This window comes from Ostrea edulis, chromosome 2 (genome assembly GCF_947568905.1).
Source record: "Ostrea edulis chromosome 2, xbOstEdul1.1, whole genome shotgun sequence".
Taxonomy (NCBI): domain Eukaryota; kingdom Metazoa; phylum Mollusca; class Bivalvia; order Ostreida; family Ostreidae; genus Ostrea; species Ostrea edulis.
The window spans coordinates 42,602,971-42,630,627 of record NC_079165.1 but is presented as its reverse complement, the minus strand read 5'-3'; the positions used below and the strand labels follow the sequence as shown (position 1 = coordinate 42,630,627).

The following is a 27,657-nucleotide window of genomic DNA, read 5'->3' as shown; positions in this document are numbered from 1 at the left end:
TGGAATGCTACTCACCTGAAACCATTGATTGTAACATTAATATTACTTATATTGGTAGCCTTTTGAAATTTCGTCGTCAGCTACAATATAAATAAAATCTTATGAATGATTCATACTGATTTCCTAATTCTGTATGTTTGTGTTTACAATCTAATTTTAACATTTTTGTTTTTATTTTTTAATTTCATTCAATATTGTTGTTAATTGAATTTATTTTATTGAATCATTGTCATTAATTTTAACAATTTTATTTTAACAATTTAGTATTTTTGCTTTAGCAATTTCATTTTAACATTTTTGTTTCTGTTAATAATCTTTATTCTTGTTTCTTATATTTTGATTTCTTAAGTTGTTTCTAAAAATACATATTATTGTAAAAAAAAATATTTCTCAAAAATAGTTTGCAGTGGTAACTCGTATGGTCATTTTACGATTGACAGGGGCGAACAAATGAAGGTCACAAGGTCTAAATTATGGAACCAAACGAAAGGTTTTGCTACAAGGAATACACATAAATTATGAAATATGGAGGCCCTATCACTTACCGTTCAAAGTTATGACCAACGTTAAAATTTCGGACAGACAAACAGGCGGGAGCCCCTTATATCAATTATGGGAACATAAAAAGGAATAATATACACACAAAAATATTAGGTTGTAACATATGCAAAAGTGCTCTTGTGATTTGTCAGTTCTTTACATTGTACCAAGGGTGCAAATATCTCCTTTGATGTCTCTGTTGGTAGCGTTCTATTCTCCGTTGGCCTGGTGCATGAAATTATATTGAATGTGTTGCCCTGACTTATAGCCACGTGTCCCACGAATGGTGTTTGGATAAGGCGTGTGCTGCCTGCCGCAGCAGTTTAGCAGTCTTCCCAGAACCCATATTATGTGACAGTTTAGGGGTGATTTGATCGCCCTCTGTCGAACGGAAAATGAACATATACCGTAGGTTAACAATAAAAAAAAATATGAATAGAGACAAAATGCCAAGATAAAATGCAAAGATGAAAACAGAAGCAAAACTGTTGAAATGAAAATGCTAAAACAAAAATATAAAATAAGAATTTTAACAGATGCAAAATATGTATATGTAAAAAAATAAAATAAAATGGATACAATTGCTAAAACAAAAGTATAGAATTCAAATTGTAAAAAGAATAAAAATTTAAATACAATACCGATAAAACAAAAATGAAAAAATCGAAACAAAAATGTAAAATAAGATTGTAAAAAATAATGATATAGAATTCGATTAAAAAACAGAAACAAAAATGTTACAATAAAATGATTAAAACAAAAAGACTAGAATCTAATTGTGGCACGATACTTCTCCCAAAGTGAGATAACCGACCCCCTCCCCGACAGAAGAATGGCTATGTACATATAGTGATCATTAGCATATATCAGATACAGTTGCGCACACAATTTTCATATATTTTTTTTAAAACTTCGAATATCATTTAGGAGGCCTTAGGTCCATGACATGTCATGTCTTTTCTAGAACCTACCGTTTCTTTTCAATAACTCGGATAAAAGTTAGAATAAAAAGAAAGAAAGAATGTACTTACAGTTTTTGTGACTTGTGTGGAATAATTTATATAAATTTCAGAGCTTTTGTTTTCTAGTTCACTATCATAGGACTTATTGATAGCTAATGCAAACTTCACAAACGTTGATATTGTATCTACAAAAGAAAAATGTTTTCATTAAAACAAAATGTTGATCTATTATTGATTGCATTCTTATCTTTTTACTAGGGTTTTATTCAGCAGTTTTGATGAAAAAAAAATGTAATCGGCAGGGTGGTTTAAAAGCCTTGATTCTATATCTGATTATAGAAAATTCATCATCAGAATTATAAACAATAGTCACGACAATGATTAAAGGGTTTCAAATCGCAATGGTATTGGTATAAAAGATGATATTCCTTACTCCATGTTGATAAATATATATATTTCATTTAATCCGCTGATGGGAGATTCCTTTTTATGAAATAAGATTGATTGATTGATTGAATATATTTCGCTCATATGGAGACATCACCACTGTCGGTGAATGGCTGCAAAATTTAGGCCTATGCTCGGCGGTTATGGCCATTGAACAGGGAGGGATCTTTATCGTGCCACACCTGCTGTGACACGGGACCTCGGTTTTTGCGGTCCCATCCGAAGGACCGCCCCATTTAGTCGCCTCAAGTTACGACAAGTAAGGGGATACTGAGGACCTATTCTAACCCACGGGATGAAATAAGATAAAACACATGATGTAACATGTAAATTATAACACTATTGGTATTAATATGCTGGCTGTCCATAATTTGTTTTAAAAATGTACATCAATATTCAAGTTTTAATGGAGCAAAGGGTGATCACTCCGAATGCACTTCCAATGTTGAATGATGTGTATATTTCAAAAGCGCTGTAGCTTACTTTGTTGATTCTACTGGTGCATAACCATACAAAAATGAATGATAACTCATAGTGTTTGTGTAAATCAAATATTCTATAATAGTCATTGTTAGTGGTAATATATATAATTTATCAACGGATAGAGAGGAGCTGTGGTGGCATAATGAAAAACGCTAAATCCATTACAAGCGTACTACCGCTAATGCAAACGAAGAACTCACTGATGTAATCGTTACGTCATCTTTGTATTGCGTGATAATCATCAAACTCTAGAAAAATCTAGCTCACACGTGTCAATCAAGTACAAGGGATGAGTCACTTGACACAGTAAAAGGTTGACGCTTTACCCCAGCTCTAGTGTTGTAGTTTTTTTTTTTTTACCATTTTACAAAAAATTCGACTACTGTGAAGCTTAAAAACTGGATCAAATGACACAGGAGAGTCTATATATTTTTGGAGTTTGTAAATGTTTTTTCTTTAGGAAATACCACTGTTTCTTGTGCGTGTTTATTACCTGTATATTGGTGAACACTTCATCTCTCAGCACTACATATACGTTACCTTGGGTGATCAATTAGAGGAACGTACAATCAAACCGCTTTATTTAAAAGACTTGGACATTCAGTGTTCTGATGGTGATAGATTAACAGGCTACGATTTAATGGATTGTCTCACGAAAGTAGTAGGAAACTCTCTGCACGGTCTACAGCTGAGCCGCATCATATGGCGAGTATGCCTTAGTGATCATACATGTACAATTTAAGTCGCGAAAAGCTCTTGACAGAAGGGATAAATTATCAAATGAAACTATGAAATCAAATATACCAAAAGAAAAAAAGTAATCAACCTGTCTTCAAAGAAATTAACACATGATTAATTAAGTTTGTTAGGAAAAGGTTTGAAATTTTTGCCCACAAAGAAAAATAATTATTGATTTTACTCAGTTGTTCATGGATTTAAAAACATGGATACGTAGGATGCGTCTGCGGGATTTTTTTTTATAATGAGTCAGAGAATGAATCCTCTTTCAATAATGATGAACATTTCAAAAATAATAAATTGAAAAAGAATTGGACACCGCAGGAAAGAAGTGATATATGGCTTGATGAATACATTAGACAAGTCAAATAAGACGTTATTAGAGGTCCAAGTCGACATTTTTCTACTAATATCACACGCGCCAAAGAAAGAACTACTGACAGACCAGAATATAGCAATAAGACCTGCAGACAAGGGATCTGGGATAGTGGCTATGGATACGGATAAATACGTTGACCAAGTAGATAATGAAATGCTTAACAGCGCATCTTACAGTGAAGTAGAGTGCGACAAAAGCAAACAAATTACCAACAAAATAATTTTTTTTTAATGAAATGTATAAAAAGGGATCCATTTCGTCTGAATTAAGACATTATCTACTACCCACCGAAGTAACATAATTAGAAAAACTCCAAGCTAACCCCAAAAATACACAGAAATAACAATTCGCTTAGACTACATAAATACATGTATAGTAAATGGCCGAAAACACCCAACAGAAAAGATAACCGAGTACGTTGAGTCGCAACTTGAGAATGCGAATACACGTAGACCCCTTGGTAGTTAAATCCAGGATACTACAGATTTAAAAAAACAAAATCAAATATAAAGCAACCATAACCAGATTCCTCTATTTCATTTTGTATGGACGTGAAAGCTCTTTATCCCAGTATACATAGGAACGTGGAAAGTATATTAGAAATGTTGGATGCTGTTCTTGACAATAATTTTGGTTTCAATAACAAACACTACATGCAGACTGAAGGGATTGCGATTGGTTCAAAACTTGGGCGAAACTACACTTGTGTTTACATGGGGGGATGGGAACAAATTCTTTTCCAAAAAATCAAAGCAACTACCATTATTTTATGTACGTTATATCGATGATAGTTTTGGCATCTGGACGTGTACAGAAGAACGTAAACAATTCCATAAAACCGCGAATGAAATACACCAAAACATTCAGCTTGACTTATGTCTATCGAAACAAAAATCGATTTCCTTGCAGTCACAATCTCAATAACAGGCAGAATCCTTTGTACTGACTTATACTGCAAACCCACCAATAATCATATGTACCTTAATAAAACATCTAGCCACCCCAAATTTACAAAAAAATCTATCCCCTTTGGACTTGGGCTCCGTGCGCTAGGAATTTGTTACACACAAGAAAAATATCAAATTCAACAATAGGGAAAAAAAACAAGAAAGAAAAATTAAATAAAACGCGGTTATCTAGATAGTGATATAGAAAAAGAACTCAAGAATGTAGATACACTCGACCGATCAAATCTCCTAAAGTACATAAAAAGACGAAGCAGGGTAACCGTGTTCCCTTTGTGGTAGACTATTCTAAAGGGCCCCCAATATTCATATTATGTTTAAAACAAAAACACGTCAAAAAGTGTACTTTGTACATTTTATACATCTAGCACTACAACTACACTAATCTATAAACGTATTTACAACACAGACTACATGTTTTTGGTCTTTAGGCTTGCCAATCAGTGTTAAAAGTGGAGCGAATCAAGACATGCCTTATTCGTCCAAAGAGCTGATCCGATGATTTTTGGATACGTTTGTAGATTAGTGTAGTTGTAGTGCTAGATGTATTTATATGTAGTTTTTGTTATTATTCTCTGTTGATATTGGCCATATTATGTAATTCTTTTCGTTTGTCCTGAAGAAGGGACGGGTCTTCCCGAAAATTGGACAATCTGGTTGTTCGTGACGTTGATCATTTTAGCGCTTTGAAAAATTTTTTGTATTTGACCTTGTATCCATGTTGTGGATCCGACACGTTGAGGTATCGGGTGTTGTTAAGAACTTATTTATTTATAATCCATATAATCCAAATACAAAGAGTAAACTGACAACTCAACTGTATGACAAACGGGATGATTTCAGCTTCTCCATCGTCAACTTCGCATATTTGTGTAGCAATATTCCATTATCACCTGTATATGGTATTTATATATCTCAACTCATTCGATATGTTAGAGGTTGTTCTGGGTATAGTCAGTTTTTAAATCGAGGTAAGCTACTGACAAACAAGTTGATGATACAGGGATTTCAACAGTCTCGATTGAAGTGAGCATTTTGCAAATTCTATGGTCGTTATAACGATCTAGTTCGTCAATACAACCTCGCATTGGGTCAAATGCTGTCTGACGTGTTTCATACCGATTGTTAAGCCGTTCTTGGCACACTGATTTTGACTGCGGATAACTCCGTTTACCTGATCAGGATATAGGGCTCACGGCGGGTGTGACCAGTCAACAGGGGATGCTTACTCCTCTTAGGAACCTGATCCCACCTCTGGTGTGTCCAGGGGTCCGTGTTTGCCCAACTATCTATTTTGTATTGCTTATAGGAGTTATGAGATTGATCACTGTTCGTTATTTTCACCTTGCATGGTCAAAATAATTAACTAAAAAGATAAAGAGCCAATATATACAAATAGTATTCAGGATTACCTATCCTAATCACACATCGCATCGGAACCTATAAAGTTTGGGTAAACAAGGCTGGGACTACACTAGTCTGTATCCACTTGTCTATTATGTACAAATCTCGACAACAAAAAGGCAATAATAGAGGAACTACTTTATTATTATCTCTAGACCAGTGTACTCGCCACCGTATACTGAATTACTTTAATACACACCGTACTAAATATTGCTGTAACGTCTCTTCTTCTGCTGCCGAGCTCCGAAAATGAAGTGCGATCTTTCGACAGAACGCCCTTTTTATACTACTGAGCACCCGAACTACCCTCGGATGCTATCGTAATGCCCTCCGATAAAGCCCGGTCACAGGGGCTTCTTATCCATTATGTCCTTAATCTATATATAAATATCTAACAAGGGAAGACAAAGCTAAAAATCACCTTAGTTCCAAGGAACAAATCGAATCCCCCCAATCCAAAAGGCGTTAAACATCTCCTAAAACAAGTCTAACGGAGTCCAATCCTTTCATATTGGATTTAATGAGTTTTATAAACGAAAATAATCCAAGCTGTCTGCATTGTCGTCAATCGCGCACAGGAAAAGATAACTCTCGCAATGAAACCTTACTTCCGGCTTTCGGAAATTCTCGGGAGTGTTTGCATACAGAATGAAAAATTCCAAAAAAAATTCTTTGGCACAAATGACGGTAAAGGGGACTTTTTTCTTTGGTAGGTAATATTTTATTTCAGTCTGATTTTAAATGCAGGAAATACAAAATTTTAATCGCTACGTATTTTAGAACTGGACAATTTAGAAGGGAAGAGAGGGGGTTGGTGGAGCGTATTACAATGTAAATTCAAAAGAATGATGAATACATTAGAATTAATTTTTAAAATTCTAATCATCAAAAATAAAAAATAAAATAAGCATGATAAGTGCAAACTTCCAGTAGATTGACAACATCAATAGCTATTATAATAGTAGAAAATTTAAAGTTTTGCTTTTATAAGTGATTGCTATTGGATTTCAATCAATAAATTTCAATAAAAAAACACCCAACATTCAGTTGCTATTTGAGCTGTAGTTTGTTATTATACATATGTCCTTTCTATGTATTTAATTATTCCTAAGGATTGTTTTATATGTTATTAGGGCAGTTATATCATTACATTAGGCGCTATATATTATTAATAAAAATTAAGCATTTTAATTGTGACACTACATGTATGAATATTTTATTCACATGTACGTGCACATCGATTTTATTAGTTTTTCTTTCACATTTGTAAAGCGCTTTAGAGAACAACTGTTGATGTTGATAGGGCGCTATAAAAATCTTTTAATTACAATTACAATAATTCACAAATTAATTAGTTTAGCAATAGATTCTGAGATATGATAATGAAATAGAAAAAAGTGAATTAGTTAGAAAATGAATAGCAAAACTACACCATTACCTGGTCAACCATCAAAATACAATATACAACTGTGACCAAATAAAATAATTACATAACACAGTATCATAAAAATGCACTATTGATTCCTGAATGCTTTTTAGTTTATCATATTAGGCCAAATAAAAAAAAAGTTTTTAGTTGTACTATCAAAATTTTTGGTACAACAAGATATGGTCAGTGGCCAGTAAGATGCTTTTTTTTAATTTTGAAAATATTTTGTTTAAAAGAGTCGACACCTCATGTGTTCTAAGTGAAAAGAAACCTGACTTAAATTTATATGTAAAAGTTTGTCTTTTTGTTTCAACATGTATATATGATATACACTATAATTGAAATCTTGATTTAAATGTCACAAAACAGTTTCTTAATGTTTATTTGATCGGATTAAGTTTGACAAATTAAATACTTCTGGGTTAGCAGAGAGAAAAATTGGTTAGACAGGCAAGTCAGGTAACCGTGAACAAAAAGTTTTCTCACTGTGTGAAGATGACATACCATTTCGGTGATAAATAAGTAGCCAAACACATTTTCTCTTCAACTTTTTGAACAACAAGTTCTGCAAAACCAAACCTCTAGGAGGCTATCCAAGTCACCAATATCAATATTCAAACATGCAGCGTGAAACCATTTCTCACAATTATCACACCCAACAGAGTACTCAATAGCTTCTCCACCACAAGCACTGCAGGGCCACTTTATCTGTTTTTGTTTCTTTGATGATGTCCCTTTCTCTCTAGTTTCCTTCTTCTTGGTCCCCGAGGCTACAATTTCTCTTCTTACATCCTGACATTTTCTCTTTGGTCTACTACATGTGTTTGGATTGTCTTCTGATCCTTGTGTTGATACATTGGAGTGCTTTGCAAAATTCATCCCCTCTGCACTTAAAATGTAGTCACCCAAGTCAATGACAATTTTTTTCTTTGACTGATAAGGATTAAACTTATAACATTCACAAAGTCTGTTCAGTTCTTCTTTTTTGAATTTTTGTAAGAATGTTTTATCAGACAGAAGCTCAGACTCTCTATTAGGAGAGTCGTCACTCTCTCTCTATTGTTGTAAAATCAAAAAACCCTTTCGTTTGTCGTTGTGTACGCATCTTTATTTGTTTTCTAGTAGCTTCAGGTTTTTTTTTACCTTTTGTTGCTGTAGAAAATCTTTCCTAAGTTGGGCTACACTCATCTTGAGGTATTTCAGAATAACATCCTCTAACATAATGTTAAGGTGCTTTGTTATTTCTGTTTTTATAGCAGTGGACTCATATGTATGGAAAAATTTTCTCCATTGAGCAATTAAATTTTCTGAAAGCATCAATGTTTTGTGAGAGGAATGTTCCAATATTTTTGCCTTGAATAGCAATATTTCCCTCAGTTTGTATTTCTGCAATTCCTGTTCTAAACACAAGAAGAAGTTGACTGCATCATCTGTGATATGTGTTAATCCTTTAGGAGCATTGTGTTTCCTAGCAGTTTCATGAAGTGTTTCTACAAACACGGAACTCTCTAGGATATTTATCTCTGAGACAGCAATAACATGGTCTAGTAGATCTTTCTCCAAAGTTAATGCATTCACCAATGCGTCTTTCTTGACATTATATGCATTTGTCATAATTCTCGTCATTCTACGGCGTCATAAAGAAGACAGGCACCAGCCACCTAGATACCCAATCTTACCTTTTCCTGCCACACGTTCCGAGAATTAATTTTGAGATGTATTGGGAAGTTTTAGATTTCCATCATCTTTTATTGACTTTGCATGCTCTTGGATTACTTATTTCTTTATGAAAGTGGCAAGCTTAAATGCAACATTGTAGTGAACATTTGAAAGGTTCATTACACTTGGAAACAAGGTTTTTGTGGACAATTTCTCTGTATGCTTCAGATGTGGCGATTTCCTGAAACTTTTTATAAAAGCCATTCACTGTTTTATTGTTCACAACCTCTAATGATTGAATAATGTCACAAAATGCCTTTTTAAGCCTATTCCACAAATAACTCATGAATTGTTCTACACAGTTCTGATCAGCCATCATCCAGTCTAATGTTTCATTTTCCTGCTGTTGGATGTCTGTCTGTTGAACATCATGTTTGAGAGTGTGCAAGATGTTTTGAACATTTATATGGGGTGGTAGATGATGTTCCAATTCAGTTTCCATGGGGTTTTGTATATGCTTATTTTCAATAGATTCTACCAATTGTATCATTAACTCATCATTGTCATAGTCATCATCATGAACATCATTATCATCATCACTGGTGTCGTCACGTTTACTCGACATCAACTTCTGGTAATGTTCAGTTATATTAGAATAATCAGATTCATTGCAGCATGACAAGTCACTTGCCTGAATATTGTTCAGTCCTTCACTGTATAAGTTTGCTTTACAGGCTGGTGTATTCAAAATAATTCTTCGTGAAAAATTCAACACTCTTAATCCTTTTTTGTTTACTGACCTGCTCACAGCAACAACAAGTTGTCCGTATTCGAACATGCCCTTGCAGTCAATTTTCAGGCGGTTTAATGTCATTCCCTGAAACTGGTGTATGGTGATGGCAAATGAAAGTTGAAGGGGAATTTGCTTCCGGCAGCCAACATCATATTTCAAATTTGGATCAAATTTGGAGAATGAGAATGGCCTGATGCTCACTTCGCCAATAGCATTGAACTTAACTTTCACGTAACCGTCCATCATTTCTGAAACAAATCTTGTAGAACATTGACTAAAGTGTCACTTATATTGGCTATTAACATAATTGGGACAACTCTCTGTTTTGATTCCAACTATATCCCCTCATCCTCACTATTGTATATTTTCTCTTCTCCTGTAAATGAAAAATATTCATAATTACTCGTTATATCTATTGTTAGCTAACAAATGCATAATTTCATTGACATGAAAAAATAATGAACATATTCTCATATACAAGAGACCCATTGGCCACATCGCTCACATGAATCACCTTAGGTCTGCTGTTGTTCAGGTACTGAGATTTTTTGCAATATTTATTCTCATGAAAAAATTAGTCCCATAGGGTCACGACAAAACATGATGCAAAGTCACAAGGTAAAAGAAAATCAGGTGTGAAATGTAAGGTTTTTTCATAAGGAATCTATATACAACACATGAAATCCAAACCTCAAACAGTTCAAAGGATATTGCTCAAGTTCACAATTCTTAAAAGTCAGTCAAAATCCAAGATGAAGGATACAACACAATATCAAAATCTTTGGTATCAAAATCCAAAGGCCTTTTTACAAAGAATACATATGAATGTATCATTCAATATTAAATAGTTATGAGAAGGTAAAACTTTACATGAAAGTTTTAAAATTTAGGTGAAACTTCAAGGTCAAACATCACGGAACAAACTTGAATCCTCTTTACCCAAGCATGCTTGGTGGCAAGTGTGACCGAAATTAGCTCTGTAGTTCTGGAGAAAAAGTAAAAAATATTAAAAAGTTACGGACAGACAGATGGACAGACGCCAGACAAAAAGTGATCAGACAATTTGAAACAATTATTTTAAATATTATCCTATGGTATTAATATATGAAGGTTTGCACGAAATTTAGCAGTAGAGGAAGATGGAAAAGTGTTTACCAAAGACATTATGGACAGGTATGAAGAATTTGTAATGGAATTTACTGGCAATGTACACGGCTGTATAAATGCCCACAGTGTTGGAAAGGTACTTCCAACCTTGTTTCCAAATATAAAGGTATTTCGAAGTCGCAGAGTGCATAATGATGGCATAAGCAGACCATGTACAGTATATACGGGAGTCAAATTGAGAGACGTCAACAATGCACAATCACAGATACATGTAGATAATCCACTCAACATTGAAAATTTCCTTTCCCCTTCAATTCATGTAATGAACAAACATTGTGACATTATGAATTTAGTGATTTTCACAGATACATTAATAAATGGATATAAGGTTACAAAGGATGTAGCGATATACTTCAAGAATCACACCTTCAAACTGACCATTTTTCGGAAAGATGTGGATTTAGATGCTATAGGAATGAAAAATGACGGTCATGCTTAATCTGTGAATCATTTTAAAGCTATTTTGACAATGATAGAAAGGTTGAAATTGTGCACTGGCATCAGTTTAAATACTGGTAACACGAAAAAAGCAATACCTCAACACATACGCTTTGAAGATGTATCAGAAGCTAGGATAAGATCTAGATCCTGTATTGGTGTCCTTGGGTGGTTATGTACTCTAACCTCTCGTGAATCTTGTCAGAGAAATTTCAGGGATTTTTCTAATGAGGAAAACACCAAGGCTGAAGTGAGCAACAGAGATGATTTTAAATCAATATTAGAAAACATTCTTCCAACTGCACCACCTTCAAAGAAAACACTACTTATGGCACAGTTTGAAGCATTGAATGTTTCTGATCAGAGACAACGAAGGTGGGACCAGGACATAATTAAACTGAACTTGTGGTCAAGGAGTCCACAGTCTTATGAGGATTTGAAAAACAGTGGCATCTTGATATTGCCCTCTTGCAGACAACTACAGAGGTACAAAAGTGTTGTTAGCCAGGAAACTGGGGATAAATGCTGACGTACTCAGATGGATGGCGAATACCGCTAAGAAACTGAATATTCTTCAGTCAGGATATCATGGAGGATTAATCCACAATGAGTCACAAATACAACAAGACTTAGTGATGAATTGTAAAGGAAAACAAACACAACTTATTGGTTGGATAGACACAGGGGAGAAAGACAACAACATTAGATTAACAAAGTCCAAGTCCATTGAAAATGAATTAGCCATAGAGGTCTTCAAAGTATCCTTCCTAGGTTTAACCGGTTTTCGATTTCCAGTCGCTCATTATCCCACAAATGGAATTTCAGCAGCCGAGATATATTCTATTACATATGATTTAATATCTGAATTAAGTAGGCGATTCAAGGTAACATACATACTTCAAGATGAGGGAGCACAGATCAGGGAGTTTATCAAAGATGATAACGATGCAAGAGACAACAATTTCCGCAGTCTGAATGTTGTAAATCCAACACAAAAATTAGCACATGCTCAAGATTTCTCACACTGTATTAAGTTGAGGAATGCAATTCTAAGTAGTGGTTTAAGAAAGGGTAAGACATTATTACAAGGAGTCAGTGGATTGCTGCAGCCAATTGGGATGAACAGAAGAGTTCATTACAAGTTGAGCATGTCTCATATGCACCCAGATTCAGCTAAGAAAAAGCGAAATCACTTGGCTGAAGAAGTCATGAACGAAGATATGCTGCATTTGATGAAAGAATATCAACAATTAGGAACAAAGATCCAATCATAAGCATTTATGATAAACGCATGTTCACATTAATTTCTGTCAGAGACTGGTTTAGATCTTGGCAGGAAGAAGGTGATATGTCAAAGGAAAGCAAGATGAAGCCAAGTTACAAATGTTTATATGACATAGACATATTAATTTCAACCTTTACAGAGATTACAAAACAACATCTTAGGGATTGTCCAGGATCTGGAATGTTCCCCTCCCGTTTTAACTGATATAATTGAAAACAATTTCTGCTAAGTAAGAGGGTTACACAATGGGAACACCACGAATCCCATATATGCAGTATACCAGGCTACAATGAACAGTGTCGTTTTGGGACAGTCTTCCGTGTCCAGGGGAAGGAAATCCAATACAGGCATACCATCAGCCGATCCTTTCAATTTTGATGTCCCAACGAAAATACAAAAGAAGGAGAAGACAGTACCCCTTACAGATATTGTTGATAATACACAGAATGCTAGTAAACAAAAATTTGTCCCCCTTCTAAGAATAATACTATCATGTGGTAAAAACAAATTAAACATATTGTTTACCATCCATTTCTCGAAGACACTTCGAATTCCACAAATAGACATCTTCTCTTCTGGCCATTATCTTCAACGGATTTTCACCGGGAGGGAGTGGTCTCTTCATTCGCATAAGAAATGCTTCTGATTCATGGGTAAGTTGGCCTCTAGAAATGGACATTTGATATATAAGTAATTTACAGATAAAAATTTCTTGTTTGTTTTATACAAAAGACATTGTGTTGGTAGATTTACAGAAAATTATATCTCTTATGGTATGCAAATAAATCCATGCTTTCTGATAAAAATGTAATTCGTTTTTGTTTAAAACAAATGTCTCCCCAGCTCTCCAAATTGGAAGTGTACTGCATAGTATGGAGGAGAAAGCATGAACAAGAGCAAAGACAATATGAAATGAACTTTATGCATTGAGGAATTCAACATATATGTGAACAATGTCATTATTGTATGTGATACAAAATAATGATTGTTAGTATCACTAGGGAAGAGAATATACCTTTGTACATGAAAAGAGTTATAAAACACTCCTCCTAAGACCTTGATCCACTAGAAATGGTAGACAAATATTAGATCCCTGGGTCAGAACAATGTGAACATAATTGAAATTAATGATAATGAAGTATTGTAAAACATTTCAAGACTATCCGATAAGCCATATATAGGAGGAGTGATCACAAGCTATTTTACACCCTCCACCACACTTAAATACACTATAACGTTAAGGATAACAATTGGATCCTTTGGTGGCAATATGCACATCTGCAAATGGCAATGAATTTCCAATCTACTGGATAAACCATAGAAATGTTCACAATCTATTTAACATACACCATCCCTCTTAGATCCACAATAATTTGACTATTTGAAAATAATTGGATCCTCATGTCCCAACAATATGCACATCTAAAAATGGTAATGAAGCATTGCACAAATTTTCAAGTTTATTGCATAGTAGAAGTGTTCGGACGATCTTGTGACAGACAGAAAGTACGAGAACAATATGTCTCCCCCTGGAAGAAGGGAAACATAGTAAAAGCAATTAATAGTAAAACCTGGCAATTCCATGGATAGCCTGTACCAAGTCAACTTCTTTCTGTCTATAAACATGGTTCAAATTGACATGGTGAAAGAACTTCAGAAGTTGACTTTCCACGTTACTACTGCCAGGGTCGTCATACTTTGAGTTCGGTACTGGTGGAAAATGAAAGAAGTCTCCACTCAAAATGACCTGAAAGGAAAAAATCAAAATGTAAATGATAATTTTCAAATAATACTACAAACCACTCTATAAAAATTGATATACTTAACCACTACAAATTTCTGATTAATAATAATTGTAAAACAAAAAATCTGCGTGTAATGACTACATTGATGCTATCAACACAATTTGCTATAAGGATATTGTGAAAACTTAAGCTATTTACTAAATTTTTCTCTCTTGTATGCATTTTGAGATAGACCTGATAACCTCCAAATGGCTTTGTGATATCTTTCAGGTGCCGAAAGACATATTCCACCTGCTCAAACAGTCTTTCATTTAACATTGAAACTTCATCTAAAACAATTTTTTTCATTATTGATCAATGGAAACACTGAACACAGGGTCTTCTAATCCATTTTGTTCTCAATCCATATATAAATATATATATTTGCACCTTGCATATATATAGATTGAGAACAAAATGGATAAGAAGCTCTTGTGCATTGAACATGTTTTACAGAATTGATTCATTACTGTCTTAATGGTTTACTTACCTATCACCAGGACATCACGCCTAAGGATATTAACTTTGAATGTTTCAAAACTCTCAGAGGTTTGAAGCAAATCCAAAAGTTCTGCATTTTGGCAACGACCGTCTTTCAATCCACAGAATATATATATCGTGGTCGAATATCTATTTGAAAACAGAATTTTAATCAAAACAACATTTCTTCTACAAAATTTTCAAAACTGTGGTATTATCACTACTTAGAAGTAGTTTCTAGGTCTTTCATTAATTTGGATCCCATTTTATACTCCTATAATTAACACATTCCAATAGATAAACTTTAGGATAAAGCATTACTGACCTTGTTGGTGTTTGCTTGGCCTCTGAATCTGACCGCAGCAAGGATTCAGAAAGACCTGTAGTACTTGTTAATGTCACCCTTTTGGTCTTCGAAAGGTTGTCGACAATAATACCGATTGTGTGACTCTTTCCTGTCCCGGGCAAGCCTGTTAGAAGCTTCTGCGAGCAGAACTGTATTTGCTTGTTTTTCCATTGCTTTGAAGTTTAGCGGGAATAATTTGCATTTATCGCTTAAGTGTACAACACTCCCAATAGTTTCCGAGAGCCTGAAGTAAGGTTTCATTGCGAGAGTTATCTTTTTCTATGCGCGATTGACGACAATGCAGACAGCTTGGATTATTTTCGTCTATAAAACCCATTAAATCAAATATGAGAGGATTGGACTCCGTTGGACTTGTTTTAGGAGATGTTTAACGCCTTTTGGATAAGGGGATTCGATTTGTTTCTTGGAACTAAGGTGATTTTTAGCTTTGTTTACAACCGGTGTCCTATTTTTGTGTCTTCCCTTGTTACATATTTATATATAGATTGAGAACATAATGGATAAGAAGCCCCTATGGTCCGGTTGACTTAAGCTTTATATTTAGCCTCTATCAGGTTATGATACATCCGAAACCCGATCTCAATTTGTCATAATAGTCTTTGCGAGGAGGGAATAGATGTACGTTTCATGTACATAACGTCATAATACAAAAGTTCGGGAAAGGTGACTTGGACAAAATAAGCATGACATTTTACATAATAAAAGTTGATGAATTAAAAGGTTTAACAATAAGAATTTTTTCATATGTGTTCAATAAAGTTTGTTTAGTCTAGGAGAAAACAGTTTAATGGAATAATTTTCTTTAGCAAGTCCCATGGACGTTGATTCTGTTTCAAGTTTATAAAATGGAAATACGTTGTAGTTGCCTCTAGCACAGGTGTCAAAATGTTCGCTGCATGGGGTATTTCTTGTACTGGGATCACTAATTTGTTGGCGATGGACACGCATCCTGGCTGTTAATTGTGTTCCAGTTTATCCAATATACTCGCCACATATCGTTGCAAATAATGCAGTATAGTAAGTTTTTCGACTTGCATGACATGTTATAATTTACATTAAAATATTTTCCGCATTTAAAAGTAATAGAAGGTCCTGTTTTTAGGAAGGGGCATGTACCACACCTCGAGTCACCACATGTAGAAACTGCGTATTTTTCAGGCTTTGAATTGAATTTGGCTCTTTTTAAAAAAATCAATTTCTTCATGTTAGATGGTTGTATTTGGCTGTGGAGTAGGTCAGATTTGGGAATAATGTTCTGAAGTTCTAAATTATGCTCAATTATTGTACAATTCTTCTTAGTTTCCTGAAAGATATTTATATGTTTTGGGTTGTAAGTTGTCTTAAATGGTATTAGAAAGGATCATGGTCTTGTTTTTTCTTGTTGTTCTAAGTATATCCCGTGGAATTTTCTTTGCTTCATTTATGGCTGAAAGAATGAGTGTTTCCGGATAATTCTGTGCAGTAAGAAATATTCGCAATTCCGTCAGTCTTTGGTCTTTAGTATTTTCATCTTTAACAATGGTGCAAATCCTTCTGGCCAAATTGTATGGGATATTCCTTTTAGTGTGTGTAGGATTACATGATTTGAAATTCAAATATTGGTGTGTATCCGTTGTATTGTAAAATATGTCAGTTAGGATGTTGGTTTCATGTTTTATCATTTTGATGTCCAAAAAGGGAATCGAAGTATCAACTGTATTCCATCAATTTGAATTTAATACAGAAAAAAGCCCTTAAAAAATTACAGATTGACTCTGAGATTATCCTCAAAGAGGCGGACAAAGGAGGAGCAATAGTCTGTATGGATAAAGCATTTAAAGCATTTTACAAATCCCTCGTGCTTCAACATATAGAGGATAAGAACTTTTATGTAAAACAACCACAAAATCCCGATAAAAATATTTTGAGGAATTTAAAACAGATGTGCCGAAAACACGGACACTTGTTAAAAAAAATGACTATTTAACAAAGTTTGAAAAGAAAATTAGTGATTTCTATGGACTTCCGAAAACACACGAAAGGAACCACATCAAGACCGCTATTGAAGAACAAAATCAAACATACATTACCACTAGTGAACCTATGGATCTAAAACTACGACCAATTGTGGCTGGAACTGCATATCCAATACATATACTCAGTAATTTTAGTTCATTCATTTTGTCGTTTACCTGAATAAATACTCTATAAAGCTTCTTTTTTTTTTTTTTTTAAAAATCTCTATAAAGCTATACATTTCATCTTAATTCACTTGGATAAATTTTTGTAAGATGAAAGGTGAAGATAATGAACAGTGATCAATCTCATAACTCCTACAAGCAATACAAAATAGATAGTTGGGCAAACACGGATTCATTTCCATTATCATAATGTTCTATTCAATATATATAGAAGTGAATGCAACATTTGACTTTTCCAACGTCGGGTCAAAAAGAAATTTTTGAAATTCAAAATGAATAGGATTGATTATGTTTGGTGACTTGATGAAAACTCGCATCTCTACTCACTTTCGACTAGATCTGACGCCTAGCTGTATACATGTACAAAATACCCACCAAGTTTCTTGGTCTCTAAGAGTCAGGTTCGATGTTTTAAGTTATTTAATCCTATAATAAAAGAATTATCGACATTTTCTTGGTCTATACGATGATAAAGCCATCCTCGAAGTACAACATTCACTTCGCTCTTCTAACTCGGTGATAATTGTATTTCCCAGGAAAGCTAAAGCATCACAATACCATATGTGAATTTAGGTGCAATAAACAAAGAATATGTTATACCATTATGTTACATGTAATTCAGGGGCGGATCCAGAAAACTTTCAAAAGGGGGTTGTGGTCCAAGTTTGTACTTTTCTCCAGATGGGAATTAGTGTTGAATATGACCAATAAAAAAGAATTGTTTTTGTTAAAAGTATTAAGCTAAAGGGAGAGTTGCAACCCCCCGTACCCCTTTCATTTATATATATATATATATATATATATATATATATATATATTCTGTTGTATGCTGATTAATGGCCCTTTATAAAAACATGGATGCAAAGGATGATATATCATTTTTGGCTTAGCTTGGTAAGATGTACAAATATAAAGTTTCTAAAAGATAAGGGACTTGTAAATTTTCTATGATGTTCAAAAGTTGAAATATATACCCCTCCCAAATACAAATTTTCCTCACTTTTTTCTTTTACTAAATTGAGAAATCATGGGTATAAATCAAATTGCACATTCTATACAGTAAATTCTATTCATTTTACTTATAAAACACGAATTTAGTTTTCAATTTCATTGTTGTTTTTTGAAGAAGAAAAAAACCACTTGTAGCAAGTGTTGTTAAATGTACAAATGTAACTATTTTTGAAAGGTGTATTTGCATACGTTTATCTCTAATTGTCTGGTGATTGTAAGTATCTTACGCTGATAATCGATTAAACATTTGATCAAAAGACATTTTTTCAACACAATCATTGACTCCCGATTTTACCTGATTTACATGTCAGGAAAGATGAAACATGTAGATCACTTCTCGGACAAACTGTCTCTCCATGTGTGACATAAGAGAAAGTCCTCAAACATTATAAATCCAAGCACCAAATTTATAGGCCGGAAAGATTTTGGGAAGTGTAAAAACTAAATATTTCAAGGAAAGATTTTCCAAAGAATTCCTTTGATTATTACAACGGGAAGGCTGGTAAAAATGAGAGAAACTTTGGTCAAATCCGGTGATGAACGAACTATTAGTGAAAAGAATGGTTAATTCCGTTCCGCGTTTTCTTTTTGTGGTTTTTTTATCGGACCGAATATTCTACCTGTAATTTGTATGAAATAGACTAATGAAGACAGATTAATAATATTAACTGTTGAATGTGAAATGAATCTACCTCTGTTGATATGTCACATTATCATACATGTATTCACTGTATTGATAAGAATATGAAAACAGTGATGAGACCTGTGGACGTTGTTGTGTATGAAACTTTCGTTCAAAGTGTGTTCTGTATAGCAATTTTACCGGTAGTATACTATAATACTAAGCAAACATATTTAGACACTAACTTTAAATTTAGAGATAACGTTATGTGATATTAAAATTTGATACAATTATCCTACAAAACCAATATAAAATTTAGATATTTTTTCTTTGTTCCAGTAAATTGAGAAGAGTGAAGTTTTATATGAAAATTAAAGAAAATCACAGTATTGTTTTGGAATCATTTGAAAAGCATTCAAAATTATATAGATCTAATACATATTTTACAACCTGTTAAAATTCAGCAGGATAAATAGTTTGGCACTGTACGCTTTTATATACCCTGTTATTTTATGTGAAGCTTAGGACCGTGCAAAAATATAGCCCATGCATATCTGTAAATAAATATGTGTTCACTTAGTATACCACTGTCTGATTTCACAAAGAAAGGGGGTGTTTAAAGTACAAGTTTACTTACCAAACCCAATTTTCTTGAATCGTGAAAGCGTTATCTTCAACACTGTTCAATACTTTACCAATTTTAGTAATATGTTTTTGTACTTAAAAGTTCCAATACATGATCACCTCTTTCATTTCAATGAGGTTAGTTTCTTGGCAAATTTTCACGATAATCGATAAAATAATGCTCCCGTTTGACATGTAACATGTATGTCTGTGTATGTTCACGTGGTTCCCGTGCCTGGATGGCGTGACTTCGCTTGTCAAACAGTTCGTTGATTTTCTTGTCTTCTATTTTATAGAATGCACATGCGAAAGGTTCTTATCGATTTTTTCTTGACATTTAAAATTTTACATATCATACCTTGGAAATAAAAAAAAATATGATGATAGGCCATTGTCAAAAACAAAATAAGTAAAAGACGTCCTACTTTACTAGAACAATTCAGCAGTAACACTGTCCCGCAGAAACGCATGCGATTTCTCAAATTATGGGCCGGCTCGTGCCGGCCAATGATAATACATTCAATATATTTCGGTCTACCTCCGCTATCATCGTTATGAAATAATACCACAATCAAATGTAACTTACCATTGAATTCTGGTTTGGGATTTAGATGTTGAGCTGAGACAGCTGAAAAAAGAAGAAGAAAATTACCTATAAATGAACAGAAAACTGCAAACTGTATGTTTTAAATAGTTTAATTTCAGATCAATTAATGCGTGTAAACTACATGTATATTGCATATGACGGCGCATATACACACGTTCATGTGCCAGGTGCATATTAAGACAAATGAAGATAAAATATATTTAGGATCTTCCATGGTTTGTGGTTTGATATGGTTTATATCCAACGAGTTGTGTGGTTTTCTTCGAACCTTGGCGAGGGGATAGAAATTCGAAAACACACAATGAGTTTAATATAAATCATATCAAACCACAAAACCTGGGAGATTTTTTTTATCACATGTTACTCCCCCATCCCGCCGCGCACGAGTGGAAACATTTTTCAGCACGGACTGTGAATTGTTAAAATGAATGCGGTTGTGTTGTAGTTTGTGGGTTTTTCTTCTTTAATTCAATGTTTATTAGACCAATACCAGAGAAAGGCTTCAAATTTAGGCCAATGCTACGGCCATTGAGCAGTGAGGGTTCTTTATCGTGCCACACCTACTGTGACACAGGATATCCGTTTTTAAGGCCATCTCCGAGGACCCATGTAATTCACATCTAATGCCAAGCGTTTTGAGATAGAACTCACTACCTGCTTTAACGACTTAGATCTGTCGTGGCCGGGATTTGAACCCCGACCTTCCACATCGGGGGCGAACGTTCTACCTCTAGACCACCGCAGTGGTTAAAATCAACTTAGAAATTGAAATTTCAATCCAATGTTTTCAAGGAATTCCGTGCTGAAAATGTTCTTACCCTTGCGCGGCGAAAGCTTAAGATATACCAAACTTCCGCCAGAGTTCGTTTGCTCACAAACCATATACCAAGGTGACGTAATGAGGCCTCGACGGGGAGTTTGAAGATATACAGCATTTGTGATGTTCATCTGTTACACTCAAAACATTTGACGTCACAATGCAACGCGCGGATTGAAAAGATCTAAGCTTAGATCTTACACGATATTGACCGTTCAGGATTACAAATATTAGGAAGACATTATCAATGAGGAACTCTAGCATATTTTATATCAACTTTAGAGTACTTGTGCTTGGAATAAGAGTTGTGGTTAACAGAGTGATTTTTTGAATAACTGATCACTAGATATGAATATCTTTGTCTTCCAATTTTGTTGAAGCAACTGTCTATGATGTCAAAAGGTCTAGTCTTTAATTCATCTTTCAGTTTAAAAATTGTTCATACACAAAATATGCTTTCGAATATCGATTGATTGATTCATTGTTTTCCGCCACACTCAACAATATTTTAGTTATCTGGTGGCGCAAATCCGTTGAGAGACATAAACAGCAATTGCAGGTGATAATCGAATATTGCTATGTGAATATTGAAAAGTAACAAAATACATTGTCAATGGAAAACCAATGATTGTAAGTTTTCTGAAATGTGAGAATGTTTATGATCAAATTTTTGTCTCTTACGAAGCATGTTGATTAAGGATTCATGATTCGTGAGTCATTCATTTGGCGTACTGTGTGACTACAGAGTGTATTGGACTTTTGCGAGAAAGACTGACTTTCACGGTCAACGGCTGACTTGGACATTTAAACCCGAGTATTGCACGGAAGCACGGAATCGTTAAATATATGCAATGTCGATTTGTTGAACAGAATATAGGAAACTTCTGCCTCGTTCTTGAGATAACTTTATAGTGATTTCTCTTAATTAAGCAAAGGTGAGCGTGTTCAAACCGCTGCACGTTACAAAATGGTGACCGTGTAGTGACTCGGGTGTTTGGCTGTCCAGTGGCTTGCTTCAGGTAGAGTATATTTGGAGCTCTGGGACTGTTTGTCCTTATACGCACGTGGTTTCGTCCTGGGGCGACGGTGGTTGTCGTGAACGACAGATGCTTTTGCTAAAGAGGCGTTAAAAATCAGAGAAGACCCATGCTAAGCTTTGGGACGAAGCCTCTCTGAGCAGGGGAAGTGTAGCAGACACTATGTAGGGATTTTCTACGGCCTCGCTAGTGAGGTAGTTTTTCTAGTGATATGGTAGAGTCTCTCTCTAAGCATCAGCCAGCGTGTTCAGATCGCTGCACGTTACAATATTATTACGGTAGACCTGTTACGTTTCAAACCACTTGAACTTCTTTCATTTATCTGACAATTATCAAAACATATTTCACACATGGCTATTGATTCATTTCATTTTTTGCATGCATACCTGGGTGTAAGATTTTAACTCGCACAGATACCTTGTTAAAATATTACAAAAAGTCATTGCATCATGATAAATCAAATGTAAGTTTATCATGCAAGAGGTTTGCATTTTACTTTATCATGAAAATATATGACGTTGTTACACAACTTTATTCAATTAAACACACACAGATACAACACAGAAAATGATAAACGTACCTACAATTCAGAATTTTTATTTAAACAATATTCTATTCATTAATAAGTGAATGGGATTCAGCAGCAGGCATAGTCTATTTCATCCCTCTCCCTACTTCGAAATTACATGTGCATCCGCACTAATGCAGATATGTAGTTCTCTGGGGAAATATTTGGACATACCAGAGAGCTACAAATCCACCTATTATAAAAACCTCCGATTTACGGCATAGGTCGCTGTATTCTTGCATCATAATATCTAAAAATTCCTAACAAATTTTCCCAGTATACCGTATTTCTGTCCAAACATTTATTAAAGCCGCATGTGAACCAAAAACGCATATCTTCAATTAGGTAGCAGTCAATTCGAACCCCATTGATTTTTATATCTATTTATTCTATCCAATATGAAGTACGTAAATATTGAAAAGTAATCCTAGTACGTTATGAAAGCCATAAGTCTGGTCCCCTTTCTCCAATTAATCTTTTCAATACTGACATATAAAAACAGAACTTGGCGGGGATGGAACTGGAATTGTTTCATCTAAAATATTTAACTAACAAGAGGCCCACCGCATAGCATTGAAGAAGATCTATGCTATTTTTAAATGGTTTACACATAAACACTAAATACTAGTATTTAGTTTGGTCCCTTCCTGGAGTCAGAACGTCTACCCCGGATATCATGAAATTAACAATTTCAGTAGAGGCCTTCCAGCTCTACATGACCGGATTTTCTTACAAATGTAAGGAAGATTTTTAATTTTTAACATTGGTAAATTTTTTCTCCATCGTTGCAGATGTCCTGAAATTTATACTTTACCCCCTTGTCCCAAAGATGCTTCATACCAGATTTGACAAAAATATTAAATGGCAGTTACTGTATCAGGAAGACGTTAAGAATGGTCAAGTGTTCACGCACGGCTCAGGACGACGGATGCTGACCAATTGTATTAGATCAGGTGACCAAAAATATTTATGGGGATATTAGGTCACATAGTCTTCACTGTTTTAGAAACAGTACGAGTATGGACATGAACCGGAACAACTCTATAATGTTTGGACAACTTGACCATTTCTGTACATCACTTATTCATGTATACAGATATGTCACGAAAAGGTTTCCGTATAGTATACTCGCGTCAAAGTCAGCCGTTGACTGTAAAAGTCAGCCCATCTCGTAAAAGTCCATTGGGCAATATCGAGAAGTGCTGACATTTACAATCAACGGCTTACTTTGACACTAGAATAATACATGTATGCGGAAATGAGTTTGAAATATAATGTATTATATAAATATTTAAATCAGAGGTAATACAAATCACATAGGCGATGTCTAGGAAGGGCGATGGGCAGTAGAATGTTCCCAGTTCTTGTTACGAAAACGTGAAGATTACGAATAAAGAGTAATCTAAAATTTCCATGAAAATACAAAATTGCAAGTAGGGCAAACACAGACCACTGGAAACACCGTAAGTGGAATTAACCAATGATTTTTATGCTACCAACTCTTTCCAAAGAAATATATCGCATCTTTCTAGCAGGAATAGAGTTTTGTGATCAATCTCATAACTCCAATAAGCAATAGAAAGTGTCTATGAGGAGTAAACAGTCACACCCGCAGTGAGCCCTATATTTTGATAAAGTAATCGGAGTTAACCGTAGTCAAAATCAGTGTGCCAAGAACGACCTAACAATCAGTTTGAAACAAGTCAGACAGCATTTGACCCAATGATAGGTTGTATTGGTAAGCTAGATGGTTATAACGACCATAGAATTTGCGATATGCTGACTTTAAACGAGATTGTTGAAAACTCTGCACCATCGGTTGAGAGATATAAACACCACATGTAGGTGATAATGGAATATTGATACAAAAATATGGGAAATTGATAATGGAAAAGCTGAAATATTCCCGTTTATCATAAAGTTGAGTTGTTAGTTTGTCGTTATTATATATTTTCAGTAAAATATCTAAGTATGAAGCAGAAATGGAAGACTATGTGGTGTCTTTTATTTCGAGTTCACAGGGATATGTCAAATGAATGAAAATGATTATTGTTACTAGATAAAACGTTGTCGATGAAAGTTGGAGATAGCGAACAGTGATCAATCTCATAACTCATAAACAATACAAAATAGAGAGTTGGGCAAAGACAGACCTGGAGGTGGGATCTGGTGCCTAGGAGGAGTGAGCATTCCCTGTATACCGGTCACATCCGTCGTGATCTCTATATCCCGATCATGTAAACGGAGTTATCCGTGGTCAAATCGGCATGAAACACGTCAGACAGCATTTGACCCAATGATAGGTTGTATTGGTGAAATAGATCGTTATAACGACCATAGAATTTGTGTAATGTTGACTTTAAACGAGATTGTTGAAAACCCTGCACCATCAACTTATTTGTCAGTAGCGTGCCTTGATTTAAAAACTGATCATACACAGAACAAGCTCTTGCGTATCGAATCGGTTGAGAGATATAAACACCATATGCAGGTGATAATGCAGCGTTTTATCCAGCATTTAGTTGTTACTACCCATTTTATGTTTAAGGGGAATTTTTGAGAATGTAGTCATGAGCTTCCAGGGGATGGGAATGGGGGACATCCATGGAATATAATATCCACAGATTATAACAGCCATATAAAGTGATTGATTACTCATTTTATCTATATTGTAAGTCTGACAATTGTAGAAAATGACATAGAATATAAAATAAAATAATTTTTGTTGAAAATTCTTATAGAATTTTGTGAAGTTTCTACAAAAGAAGAAGATTTTTTTATCTGTGGAAGGGGAAATATCCATTTGTTGCGAAGGGGAAAAGGTACCTTTTACCGGTAGTAAAAACAACCTAGATAAATCCCTGTAATGGAATATTGTTACATGAATATGGGAAGTCGACGATGGTGAAGCTGAAATAATCCTGTTTGTCATAAAGTTGAGTTGTTAGTTTGCCGTTAATATCTACTCTCAATAAAACATCTAAGTATGAAGCAGAAATGGACGACTCAGTGGTGTCTTTTATTTCGAGTTCACTTTGATATACCGAATCGACATATGAATGAAAATTATTATTGTTGATAGATAATAACGTCGATACATCTTAATGTCGAATTGAATCCCACAGCAAGATATTTTTTCTTCTCACGTAGAAGTGTTTGAATGAATTCTGCTTCATAGGAATAGAAAAACAAGTCAGCTAACAAAGGAGCACAACTCGTACCCACGGGAATTCCAACAGACTGTTGGAAGACCTGATCACCAAAGAATACGAAGATATTGTCAATGAGGAACTCTCAACATATTTTTTATTTCAACTTCAGAGTACTTGTGCGTGGAATCAGAGTGACCTTTAACAACAAATATTTTGGATGACTAATCACTACATACACTTAGGAATAAACGCGTTTTCGATGTTTGTTGAAGAAGCAAATGTCTTTGATGTCAAAAAGTCTAGTCTTTAATTTATTGTGAGGAACAGTCGTGTAAAGTGTTGAAAAGTCATACGTTTTGATGGTGTTGATTTGAGAAAAGTTTTGCGATTTCAAGTTTACTAAAAGATCTTTAAAATTCTTTAGAATCGATATTTGCTTTACACCACTTCTGGCATATATGTAGTGGAACAGTACGTTTGAAGTTTCTCCTTCACAGTTGTTAATATTTTCGTGAGAAGCAAAGATAGAGGCTTGGTAGAAGATTTACTGGGTCCAGCAATGTATCTTTGTGAGGGTTTTTATAAAGTTTAGGAATCCAGTATATGTACGATAACTCGTATTCATCCGACCCATTGACTGAGATATTAAATGTGTCTAAAACTGAAGCATGGTTTTGAAGAAGTTCTTCTTTTGAAAGATATGGGTTTAATGTTACCCAACATACTATGCGCTTTTTAAGTCAATGTAAGTGTTTCCACCATCAAGATGAAATACACTCATATTTCACCTTTTTTTCACTTGACTATCAGTGTATATATAATATTGGTGAATAGCATGGTATGCCGTTTGTAGTTGGCATAATAGATGGATCTTTAGCTGAAATTAATAAGCCAAAAACAGAGCCCTGGAAATTCATTTATCTGGACACCGTCATTATCATGCTATCCAATAATTTCCCTATTTCTGGAGATGGGTGGAGCTAATTTGCCTTTACTTATGAGTGTGTTCTGCTTGCTGACAAAATATAATTATGCAAATCTTTGATGACATGTTTATTTCATTCGTAGCTCAAATCAGTGTAAAGGACGGCCTAACTATTGGCATGAAGTATACACACAGTATTCGATCTAGTGATAGCTTGTATTTGCAAATTACAATGTAGATCATTATAACGACCATAGAATTTGCGGAATGCTTACTTTAAACGAGGATGTTGAAACCCCTGTACCATCAACTCATTTGACAGTAGCATGCCCCTATTTAGAAAAAGATCATACGCAGAACATGCTTTCACTTATCGAATCAGATGAGAGACATAAACGCCATATGTAGCTAGGTGATAATCAAATATTGCTACACAAATATGGGTAGTTAACGATGGAGAAGCTGAAGTAATCTCGTTTGTCATGCAAATATGTTGTTAGTTTGTCGTTGACATCCATGTTCAATAAAATATCCATATATGAAGCATGAAGTGTCTTTTATTTCGAGTTCACTGGGATATATCGAAATCGACCCATGAATGAAAATGAGTATTGTTAATAGATTAAATGTAGTCGATGAAAGGTAAAGATAACGAACAATCTCATAACTCCCACAAGGAATACAAAATAAAGAGTTGACAAACACGGACCCCTGTATACATCAGAAGTGGGATCAGATGCCTAGGAGGAATAGATCTGAATATCGAGTTGAAGGCCACTGCAAGAGATATTTTC

At 34.6% G+C, this 27,657-nt stretch overlaps 1 protein-coding gene and 1 long non-coding RNA gene across 2 annotated transcripts in view; both read right to left on the bottom strand.

Annotated features, from left to right (window-relative positions):
• The window catches only part of LOC125657411 (uncharacterized), a 40,700-nt gene extending 20,321 nt beyond the window's left edge, over positions 1–20,379 (bottom strand). The window contains exons 1-3 of the mRNA XM_056154074.1: positions 20,344–20,379; positions 1,572–1,687; positions 16–80 (exon numbers count right to left, since the gene is read on the bottom strand). The gene's annotated coding sequence lies outside the window, so the exon portion shown is untranslated. The remainder of the gene's footprint in view (positions 1–15; positions 81–1,571; positions 1,688–20,343) is intronic.
• Positions 7,713–17,458, bottom strand: LOC125667065 (uncharacterized). Its single transcript, XR_007367006.2, has 4 exons — positions 14,964–17,458; positions 14,261–14,436; positions 13,215–13,354; positions 7,713–10,175 (listed from the first exon to the last, which is right to left on the bottom strand). It is a non-coding gene; the product is annotated as an uncharacterized LOC125667065 (long non-coding RNA).
• Positions 20,380–27,657: the final 7,278 nt, after the last annotated feature.